General features: G+C 45.1%; 1 protein-coding gene across 1 annotated transcript in view; it reads left to right on the plus strand.

Moving 5' to 3' along the window:
- Positions 1-2,854: 2,854 nt before the first annotated feature.
- tspan18b (tetraspanin 18b) overlaps positions 2,855-12,077 on the plus strand; it is a 42,081-nt gene continuing 32,858 nt past the window's right edge. Inside the window, exon 1 of the mRNA XM_018765792.1 lies at positions 2,855-3,069. The gene's annotated coding sequence lies outside the window, so the exon portion shown is untranslated. The remainder of the gene's footprint in view (positions 3,070-12,077) is intronic.

Raw genomic sequence — 12,077 nt, forward strand, 5'->3', positions numbered from 1 at the left:
TGACACGCGGGAAGTATGCAAATTCAGCTTTTTTTGTTGTTAATTCTAAAAGCATAATGAGAACGTAAAGACAATGAGGATTCTGCTCGGTCCAGCCCACCCAGGATCTCGAGGCAGACGACTGAGTCTCCCCAATGAATCGCTGTGATGTGCACAGTATCTTGTGGTATCCCACATCTCTGCATGTCAACAAGGGTGGGAACGGACAGGCTGCACTATGGCGACCGACGGCCTGTCCCGGAGCACTGCTTTATGTCTGTTGACAGATTAAGACTGCCAAGGGAAGCTGGGAAGCTGGCATTCTGGGGTGGGGGGGATGGGTTACACTGACGGTGGGAAAAGAGAAGGCAATCATGCCAACGTCGAGCCGCTGTCGAGTCAGCCTTGTGAATCACGTGGGCGAGGGGTGTTTGGATGGACGGCGAAAACCTACAGCCTCTTTTAATTGATTTTCCTTGAAGGGAAAGATGTTACTGGTTTTGCTGCGTTAAAGAGGAAAGGGACCAGCTCTGTCTGTGCTCTGCCTAAACATGAAATTAGCAGTGATTTTAAATCCAAACGTTTGCTTTTAGTTCCACACCCTGCAATTCTCGTATGCGCCAGACCCGTTTACCACAATGTTTCTAAGTACAGTATAGCTTGAAAAGGGTTTTATTAATGTTAAATATTTACAAAGCCTTGTTTTTTTTTCCATTATTTTATACCGTGGCTACAGTTCCTCAAACGATCAACCTTGTTTTTTAAGAGATCTAATCTCTGGTGTTTGTTTTGGAGGAGGAACACAAATGTGGGCGTCTCCCCCAGCCCCCACCGTCCCAGTCCTACATACATGGCCAGGACGGTTTTCCACATGCACCACTGATGAGTTTGCAGGAGCGCATACTAAACTCCAGACAAAACCAAAGCTGTTTGACTGCAAATTTCATACCCTCTTTTACTTGTAATTCTTAGTTTTATTTTTAAACTATATAAAGTGTTCTTGTCAGCTAAATTCGAATTTATTATTATAAAGAACTACTTCTAACCAGGATGGTGGTTGTTACCAAGTGGTGAACAGAGTTCAGGATACGGTACAAAATACTCTAAAGGTGCAATACAGAGACGCAGCAGTTATAACTGTTGGGATAAGCCAGCTGACAGGTGAGGAGAGGAAAACAAAAACTCCCAATACAAAGAAGGTAAGAAAAATACATCCTCTGGGCATCCAGATACCACTAGCTACCTACCTTTCTTTCCCTGAATGGCAAACTCAAGCTTGAAATACGTTATTAATAATAATACTAATAAGAAGAAGAGGTAACGTAGCCCATTAGAAGTGTAGCTCATTAGTATTTTAACAGCTGGACTGCAAGGAAGGGACCTTTCTATTGTGTCTGTGTGTTAAATACTTGCACTGACATTTATTCATTTAGCAAACGCTTGTCTCCAAAGAGGTGTAGAACCCGAGCCCGAGCTGCAAGATACCCAGCTGTATAATAAAGAGCCGTCTGCTACGTGGCAAAACAGTAATTTCCTCGGGGTGAGATTGCGCAAAACATACATTATGATTACATCTCAGGGATGTTTTACAGCCTGGCGTGTGATCCACTGCAATGGTTAAATCCCCAGATAAAGTCCCAAATAACTGTCTTTGTGGCAGACAAAACGCAGCCTTGGGGAATGTTCCACCAGTCTGCACCCCCCCATCTCCCCATCAGGCTTCCAGGGTCGCAGCCCTGCCCCCCCTTTTCAAGCTGACATTATAGTCAATGAGAGATGGGCATGCTCTGTTCAAAACTCTCCGCTGGGAGATCAGTGTGTGTTCGAGTGTGTGTGAGATGCCTCTGTGTCGGCTGAAATGCAAACGTAGCCGTGGCAATTAATCTGAATATCCTTGAGAGATCAAGAGATAGGAAAGAGTGGACAGGCGGAACAATCCTGTCATCTGCAAGGGAATATAGTAAATGGTGTGCTGCGACGGCGTGGTCTAAGCGTTCCTCTCAGGTCCAGTATACTTTTTATGACACTCCTGGCTTTTTTGTGTGTCTGTTTTATTACTCAGGCCATTGACCCTGCTAAGTAATTAGAGTAACTGGTGTGTCCCTACACCAGATAAGCACACACACCAGCTGCATTCCTCAGCATGCTTCGACGGCAGTTCACTATCCGTTTGATGGTTTCCTCGGTGAGGGGAGGTGGGGGCTCTGTGTGTTAGGGTGGAGATATCGCACATGTCACTAGGGATGTGAAGTGTCACGACCCACAGAGAAGGAGGAGGAGGAGGAGGAGGAGGAGAGAGGTCACTCTCCACCATTTTCTTATCAGTCGCCCCATCTGTGGGGGTTTTGTGGCTGAGGGGGTGGGTAGAGGAGGGAAAACAATTCCATCCCCCCTGGCACCATTCCAGTGCGGGGAAAAACACTCTCACTCTCTTGGAAGGTCATTAATGACTTTACCCTGTTTATTACAAGCCTGGAAGCAGAGGACCTTGGTCTTGACAGCTCTGTGGCATCAAAGCACGTGGGGTTGTGGGAGCAAAAAGGTGGACAAAGGGGGGGAGAGGAGCTGGTGGCATTGTGCTTAGAACAGCTGCCTGCTGACACAATGGTTGCAGGGTGAGAATCCTACTTCCACTTGTAGTAACCTTGAGCAAGGTACTTATTATACTAAATTACCCAGGTGTAAAAATGGGTTAATAATTTTAAGAGCTTGCCATTGTCAGTCACTGTGAAGAAAAGCCTCAGCTAAAAGAAAAAATAAATAATATTCTTATTTATTTAAAAAGGGGCTGGTAGTGGGCGTGGTCTAAAGTTTTGTGCCCGCCCACGGGGCTGAGCAGTGGGCGTGGCTTCGCAGTCCTGACAGCGCTGGGAGACCCATCTCGTACCCGTCTCACTCCGAGGAGGCGTGAGCGAGCGAGGGTCTGTTCTTCTCGGGCTTTGGAATCTATCTTCTGAGGGTTGACGCTGGTGTTTCCCGCTGGACATTCACCCTCTCAGTCTCATCCCCTTCATCTTCACTCCCCGTTTCGAAGAAGAGGACCCGCTCCTTGCGGATGCTGCGCAGCTCGAGCTAGTCGTAGGATTTTAGGTAAAAAAAAAAAAAAAACAAAAAACTAACAAACGAAACGGGCAAACAAAACTTATCAGCTTTGTGCTTAGTGTTTCTCCTCCTTTCTTTCTTCATATGTATGTCATCATGTTTTTGGTTCACGTGTTATTTTTTACCTCAGAGTCTCTTTTTTCTTTTTTTCCTTTTTTTTTTTTTTTTACCTCAGACTGAGCTCGTTCGCAAACACTAGTGTCTAGTGCTCAGAGTTTGTCTAAATCTCAGTCTTTGACGACGTTCTTTTTTTGCTGGAACGTGTTAATGTTTGGCTTTTTTTTTTTTTACTCGATAAATACCTATTTGCACGAGCGGACGGTCACATGTAAAAGTGTGTGTGGATACATTCGGTCGTTTGTAACTGTCAGAGCTGTGTGCGGCGGGGCGAAGGAAGTGTGCGACGTCCCGCACTTCTGATACACACACAGGCGCGCGCGCGCACACACTTCATGTACCCCCAGTTACTAAGTGACTTCTTTTTTTTTTGCGTGTTTAGCCTCACGTGTAATTTGTCCGTGTTACATTTTCGGTGCCGCTGCAGATTTTGCGCACAGTATTTAATGGAATAATAAATTATAATAATCATTATAATGCGATCATGATTTTACTGAGTGCGGGAGTTACTCGAACCCCTTGGCTTGACCGCGTAAACAACACCCTCCGGCGGTGTCCAACATCTACTTTGTGGACTCGAACACAGCGGGCCGAAGGTGGCTCGGTCATCTTTTTACAACTGATTTTAAACACATTTATTTACATCTTCCAAATGTACTGAGATGCAGGAAAGCCGGTCCATCAGCTTTGACAAATCCCAGGCTGTGAGTGTTGCGGTATGGTAATAAATAATATTATGCGGTATGGTAAATACATACTATATTTCCACACAGCATTTGTCATCTTTTGAACTAACAATGATTCTAAAAAAGACGGCCAAAGACTGTCACTATTTTAATATTGAACCTATAGCAGAAGGGAGGTGCAGATCTGTGCAGGCCCTTTTGCAGTCTAAGTTTGAGAATATCATGGGCAAATTTTTTGCATTTAGTATTCATTCCCAACTGTAGAGCTGTAGCTTGGACCCAGGCAGACTAGGATGTGTTCAAGTTGTCTGAAGTTTGGCTCTTTTCTGTGGTGGCAGGATTGTATCTATTGTCTGTGGCTTTGGTTCTATGTAATTCAGTGCGCCAATATACACTGAAAGGTGTTTGCTGTGAATCTTTTGTGCGCTGGAGTTGGCCATTTGTAGATTTTTAGTAAATGGGGACTGGCCTCAGAAGAAACTTTATTGCCCATTTTTTATATGGAAAGTTCTAATGTGTAATTTTCAGTACTAAAGGAATACTTTTGATTGTTCTCCAGAGGTCTTAAAATGAAGACCCAACAGCTATAATGTCAGGTGGCTTTGATACTTGTGTGCATCAATACCAAATAGCCAAATGTTATGATTTTGCAATCGGATGACATAACCCAGCTACCCTGCTGTTTTTAATGAATGGCTGGATGAGATTTTAAACAAAGCATTCCAGCAGTGATTTCTGAGCGAGCGAGTTTTGTAAGTGGAATCGCTTGTTCGCGCAGAGCTTCCACCTTTGCCCTTAGTTAAATTCCGCAGATCGCCGCACTTGTTCGCAGCCAAATCAGGTTTCAATTAGCCAACCACTTGTGCATGAAAACACGGGGCTCGGCTGGAGTCATTAACTACGCAGATCACCTAAGCTGAAGGGCTGTGGACTGTAGCGGGCTTGAGGAAATATATGAGAAGCCCTTAGGACCCATCTTTGTCACAGCCAGGGTAAAATGATTAGCTATGTGCTGAAAGTTGCAGGGAAAGTGAAGTACTGCCTATCTTACTAGAACATTTTTAAGTGACTTGTAATTACCTTGTTTTAAAGTGGTTAATGTGATAACCTTGTGGATGGAGCAAGGTGTTAAGATGGAAGGAAAGAACTTCTGGTTGCTGTGATTGAGTGAACATCAGATTGTGATCCTTCATTTTTTTCCATTGGCAGGTTGGGAACACATCATCCCGTGCTTGGCAAGGGCCTGTTTTGTAACGGCACCCTCTCAGCTGCGTTTCGGATTGTGTATTTCTTTGGTGAACCCCTTGGTGAACTGCTGCTGAGAAGTGCACATGGGGGGTATTGGGGGGGGGGGATTCTTTGTTCCCCATTTAGCGATTAGTGTTCATCTTGCCATAGAATAGAGTGTTGGGTATGGTAGAACATCTGCCGTCTGGGAATGACTGAATGCCAGTACTGAACGACTATATCTTCCCTTCACTTAACACTTTACGAACCTCAATGGCAGCAGAATGGTTTAGTTGCTTTGCCACATTGGATCCATTTTCTGCATTGCCGAAAACAAACGGCCATTCAGACATAAGAATGTGGGATTTGTTTGAATGAGACAAGGCTGGGTGTCTCGGTAATCCTGCAGGAGTGGAGGACTGCATGCATTGCCTTGGGTTTTGAACCTCTCCTGTGTGCCAAGAAATTTTCTTCTTCAGTATGTTAAAAGACAAGGAAGAACATGTTGTGCCCATTTTCAAGCTGTACTTAACCTTGCTGGTTCTTGACCTTGGAGCGACAAAACAACAATACGGGAAGTGCTCAGTTTCCATTAACTTTAGACTCAAGGTGACCTGCTGTGTGTGTGCTCTATCTAAATGCTCTTGTGTGATCCTCAGTGAGGTTCTCTGGTGAAAAATGGTCAGAACCTTGGGTTTGTTCACAGTCTCTTGGCCTCAGTGCTGCCTGCGTTCTGGGTTAAAACATGTACCAATCGCATCTGCTTCCCGAAAACTCAGTGCTGTGAATTCCAGCATAAACAGTTGGGGTTTGTAGTGGAGAACAACAATGTGTTTACTTCTCCTTAGAACTGATTCAGAATATGCCCTCCCCCCTTTCTAGGCTCGCAGTAAAAATTAAATTTTCCATGTGGGGGTCCCAAGGCCAATTACACACACACACACACACACACACACACACTCTTTCTTTAGTGTTCATATCTTATTATTCAATGGGGCATCAGTCCTTTTTTTCTAGAATCTCATTGACAGACAACAGCTGTTGATACTCTTTTTCCGACTCCCTTGCAGGCATGTTCATTTTTGTCGTTCTAACCCCACCATTATTACATCCCAAACCAGGTGAACTGAATTTGTGGTCCTCTAGGTCACTGGGTTGGTTGGAGCTGCTTCTCCCAGCAGTGTTAATGTTCAGTGATAAGATGGCAAGTGGAATGGTCAGGGGGGCCACATTGAGCTACGCTCCCGTTTTCACGGCTCTGATTGACTCTGGTAGCTTTCCCCACCCCAACTTCTGCTCGTATTGACAAGCTTTGTGAGGTGAGGGGGGAAGCGAAGCCAGGTCATTACTCAACTCCCAGCCCAATGTATTCCGTGTCTTCACGCCTCACAGGCAGTCCGTAGAGATCCAGGAACTAAATGCAATTTCTGTGAGCCTTATGAGAAAATAGCTTTTTTTCGATTTCTGGAGGACTCTTCTTCTAATGTGCTTCGGTTAGGGTTTGTTTTAACAGTAATGAGCAAACTTTTCTGTCTCTCAGCAGTATTTTGTGGAATTGAAAAATTTCTTTTAGCTGGCACAGTAAACTCTGAATGGTGCATGTGTTAATGAACCCCAGAGATGATGACGCACAGCCCCAGTGACCTTCTATGTAAACAATTCAGCCTCTTGACCTTAGGGTGCAGTCGACTGATATGATGTCCATGTATTCCTTGTAGCGAAAATAAAACTGACAGTGTTTAAAACATGATAGATCTGGAATGATAAATTGCTTGGCCATGTGTAGCCTTTTCCCATCAGCTGGGGCCAATAGTTCTTAAAAATCTTGGGTGTCTCAGAAAGAGCACACTCTCTTACAGCAATAAAACACCGTCTTCTTTCTTTCATATTTTCTTGATAGCGTAGATGTGCTTTTAGAATGTTAGCCCAGTTGCTGCAATAAACAATACCCCTCTTGATCCTTTAGCAATCTTTTAGTGGCCAAAAGCTGCAAAGGGGCATCTGAGTAATTTGGATGCCACCAGGAGGTAGTTAAAATGTCATTAATTAAATTAATTTTTTGCACTAAAGGCAACTTTCAGCATCACTTATAATGCATCAGCCTGGCCATCACTGGTCAATCAAATTGAGCTCAAGAAAGATGCACAGGGACAGTGTGGACAACCAGGAAGTCCTAATGCTGGAGCAGGTACTCTTTCCCTTTATCTTGAGGAAACAGACCCATTGTTGTGGTCGGCAAAGGAGTCTTTTTGCTTATCTTGCGCTTTGGCAATTTTCTCCAACAATGGACAGGCTTAGCACTCACTGAAATACATTTCAAGGCACTTCGTAAGCTATTGGAGCTAGTGACATGCTTTATGTGGGAAAACCATGCCGTATGTTTTCCTACAATTTCTCCTCCCCCCCCAACCTCCTGCTTCCTGGTGGGTTTTTTTTTATTAATGCGCTGTGCCCCTTATTAGCTTTAATAGAACTGCTGCAGAAGAGCTGGCGGCCTTAGCAAACCCAATGTTGGGATAAATCCCGTTAATATCACTGGGAACCTTTATCCACTCCTATCTATTCCTATGCATCCCTAGGCATTAGTTAAGACCCTGAAAGCTACTTAAAAGGAGCAGACTGGAGCGGGCAGCACCTGATTGACGTGTGAGCGGAGAGATCTGGGTGCAGCAAGATTACCTGAATGTGTTCGAACGGTGTTGGGTCTGTGCGGGGATGCGTCGGGGCCTAAATCCCCTGCTCCACAATTAAGTAGATTAGCTGCATTTTCTCTGTGAGAGGTTGAGTGCAGGTCCCCAAGCATGTGCACCAAAGAGTTCATTCCCAACTGTCACGCCTGGATTAACCTGCGGTTTAAGGCTTGTGGTCCTTAACGCTGCTGCAGCCGACCCGGTGTGCACCCGGGGCTTTGTTTAAGCTGAACTCTTAACTAGAATGCGACCGATGGCTCAGCGTAGCCTACCTGACCTAGTACCACTGGTTTGAGTTAGTTCTGCTGCATACCTTACCCAGCATGTTCAATATGTTGCATGGTGGAAAATATGGCAACATGTCTATTTGAAGCCATAAGGCAGTGGGGTCAAGTCCCAGGTGGGGCTGAGCTGTTGCATTCTTAGCTGCCTTGCGGAAATATGCTGCTTTGTAAACTGCCACCTTCAGATGCACAAGTTGTTTTACATAATCTTTGAACCTTGTGATTTTCAGCGAGGTAGTACAGCTCCAACGGGGTGACTTTTAATGATGTCCCAGAACTCCAGGTCCATCTGTAGTTCTTCTCATTAGTCCTTAACAGTTAGTCTCGTATGGATTTCTCAGTTATTCTAATCTGACCCGTCTGTTATGCATAACAGGAGAAATATCTAGCTATTAGTTAATGAGCACCCCAAAGAGAATGTGCGAGCACAGTGCTTTATTGAAATTAGGCTTTACTGTATGCAATATGTTCACTTATCAACAAAAGGTTTTCATCTGTGATCCTCTTTGGCTGTTTTAATGGCATCATTTATTATGACCGTTGCATAAAATGTGAAATACTGCAGTGCGCTGGAGCTTGGAACTTCGTGAAATGCATACAGCGACCTGAAAGACCCTCAACGCTGAGGATATTCTCAGTAGTAAAGTTAATGCTGGGTAATTGTGCTTAAGAAAATGCACTGAAATGCAACTTATCTAACGTTCTCTGCAAGGATTTTTCTTCCTGTATGCGGATGTTATCACCGTGTTAAAAAACTGCTGTGCCAATTTAAAAGTCAATTTAAGACTACATGCCCTGCAGTGACTCCTTATCTGTTATTTCCCTCAACTGATACAGCTGCTGTTAGAAACCCGATTCAGACTTAACTACAGGCAAGACACTGATTTCACTGATATCCTGTAATTGGGAGCTGCGCTCGCCCACAACTGGAGCTCAAAATGGAGAATTTGTCTGAGCGGGGAATCGGCGCAGTGGTTTAATTGGCTGCCCCAGAGTATCGCAGAGGGGCCGCGAAAGGCCGTTTTCTTGTGCCCGTTTTTATCTGCCCCTGGGGAGGTGAGGGGGTAAACGACGTGTTTGCTGCGTCCTTGAGCTGGCTTTGCTCTTCGCCCAGAAGCCTCCCGTCTCGTCACTCAGCTCGAATCCAGACAGCAGCAGATGGACTCTGCCACCCCCGGTGATGGGCTGGTACTGATCCGATTCGGGACCTGCTCTCTCTGTCACACCACGACCCCTGGGGCTGCAGCGTTTATCCTCCCAGCACAAATGAGGGGTTGTGGTCGTGGAAAGGTTGATTTAGTGAAACGGCACTCTGTTGACCTTAACGTAGTTCCCCAGACCCCCTGCCTTCTTACTGTTTGCTCTGTAATCTGCAACAAAGCTCCGTCCCCTTTGGATCAGGTGACTTATTTCAACTGTGCTTCCATCCATTCAGTTTCAAGTTTATATAGAAGACCTTTCTTTGCTGTGAGAAGTGCGTCTCTTCCTTCTATGCAGTTCCCCAGACCTATCTATTACTGTTATTATAGCTCTTCTTGGGGGGCGAAGTGCCCTCGTCACATTGAAATCCACCTCTGTACCTGTTTCGGCAAGCCTATATCATTATCCATTCCGCTGTAACTGCGCACCTAGCCGACCTTTTTGCTGAGACAGCTATGGACCCGTAGAATATGCAATGATCAATTGGATTCAAGTGGAATGCCGCAGTGAGCCTGACGCATCCATCATGAATGACGAATAAGCTTGTCTTTAGTGTGCGACAGCATAGCGGGTGATGTACCTGCAGATGAGGGAAGGCTGATTTCCTGTGTAGCCCCGGTCTCTCGAACCAGAACCACTGAATACCCAAGTGACACCTATGAAATGTGCAGAGGTGTGGCTGTTTGCAGCTCAAGTGAGGAGACGGTCAACTAGAAATGTTCAAGGAAGGACTGTTTGCGCCTCCCGCGTGCGTTTGTTGCAGAGGCCTACAGCGCATGGCTGTTTTGATGGGTCTGCATCAGATGAGTCAAACCAATTAACCAACCATCAATCAACACAGCCGCAACACGTGTTTGGTGTCAAATCTGGCATCTTGCTCATTAATGAACAGCCTGCTATGGTTTGACATTCTGAGTGGTGGTTGGGATACGGTGACAGATGCGTGTACCGAAATATAGATGCAGTGATAGAAATAGAAATGGAAAGGGTCACTTTTCTAACCTGTTTCTTTGAAATAGCAGTTTAATTGTTGATGTTCAGAAATGAACAAAGCAAAATCTACTTTTTAGTCCCTGTGCAGTTATTTTCTCACTTTGCCCTTCTTAAATTTTTCATAAAGCAAAAATGCAAGAACCCAAAGACCCTTGCTCAAATTCCCCCGTTATGATAATGTGACAGCAAGTTAAATTTTTAGCTACACATATGAACATTTGTCTGACAATGTTCAGCTGTGAAAACTGCTTTACTGTTCAGTACTTTGATTTTTCTTTTTTCCCCAGGAAGACAAACATTGGCAGTAGAGGAATTTCCAGCTAGCACCATTCGCGTTGAGTTTATAAAAAGATTGCAGTGCAGTAGATTTTGTCAGACATAAGTGGGCCACTGAATCTTGTAGATGTTGATCAATCCCTTCATTTAGCAAATATATGCACAAATATTTAAATAACATGCAAATACTGGTGTAAATATGTGCTGGCCTCGCGCTAGTCTCTTAACACTTGCTCTGAATTTAATCAGACTTATCAAAGCCATTTACAGTGGCCATATAACCAGCAAACTGCAGCATTAAGAAGGCAGGCGCCGTGCTGTCACGGGGCCGTGGAGTGCCTTGTTACTTTGTGGATAAAGACGGCTCTCCCTTTTTAATACTACTGTAAAAATTGCGAGATGCTGGCTTCTCAAGAGCGAGACGCTTTCAACTTTTAAGGGGCTCGACTGCCTTCATCCAGTCTTTCTCCCCAGTGGCTCCCTCCCCCTCCTGTCCGACGTCTCCACCAGGGCTTGCGCGGGCCTGAGCTCCTCCAGAGCCGCCCTCGAGGTAATAATCGCACTGTCTCCCTGGGTGCTTTTCATCAGCGGTCCATTAGAGACGCCGGCTCCCCGCCTGACTCTCCAGCATCAGACAGACACCCAGGGACTGATCAACGGCTCATTAAGAGCCCTCTGTTGGACAGGCTTCACCTGCGAGCCGCCTTAATGATTTCTCCCCAGCCAGGATCATTGGAGTCCTAGGGAGTAGTACTGGGCCAACCGCAAAAACGTGGGTGAACGCAGGATAGAGACGGGCCAGAGCCTGCCTGTAAGCCCCATGCTGACCTGGAGGGAGCCCACTGTGCAGCGAATGAGGCGAGACCTCCAGTCTTGCACCTTTTTCATCTCAGCTTTGCTGGAGGAAAGTGAGCCATGCTGTATGGTGGCAGTGTTTTGGGTGCTGCTGGTAATTATGGTCTAGACCTTGCTTTGGCAACTCACTCACTCTGTTATAATCAATAATCTGCTTTTTATATAGGGACCCACACTTCTTTCAGCTTCTCCTCCACATTTCATCTGCTTACTTTTGGAGACCACCTACTGTGTACCTGCAACAGCCGTGCCTTTATACAAATGGTTCACTCAACCATCTGTAAATCTACATTTGGGATACCATCTTGCTGAATGTAACACCTCACTTCTAGTATATCAACCTCTATAAACCTGTCATACCTCACATATTAACTAGATATCCTTATTTACCAATCCTGCCCCTATTTACACCAATTCTGTCTATAACCTGCTGGTGGACCTTTAAAAATCTGAACAATAATAAGAAAATTCTGCTGAGTGCTAACAGACAAATCAGGTGATGGTCTTTCCTACGTCAGGATATTGCTCATGTCCTGTTTTCTTGCTCTGGAAACAGGCTAGGTCATCCACTTTACCTTTTTTAGACCTTCCTTAGAGGATGCGATGTCAGACTATTGTATTGACTGGTAGTTTAACGGAGATTAATTCTACTTGGTGCAGAACCCTTA

Source organism: Scleropages formosus, chromosome 5 (assembly GCF_900964775.1).
Source record: "Scleropages formosus chromosome 5, fSclFor1.1, whole genome shotgun sequence".
Classification (NCBI taxonomy): Eukaryota; Metazoa; Chordata; class Actinopteri; order Osteoglossiformes; family Osteoglossidae; genus Scleropages; species Scleropages formosus.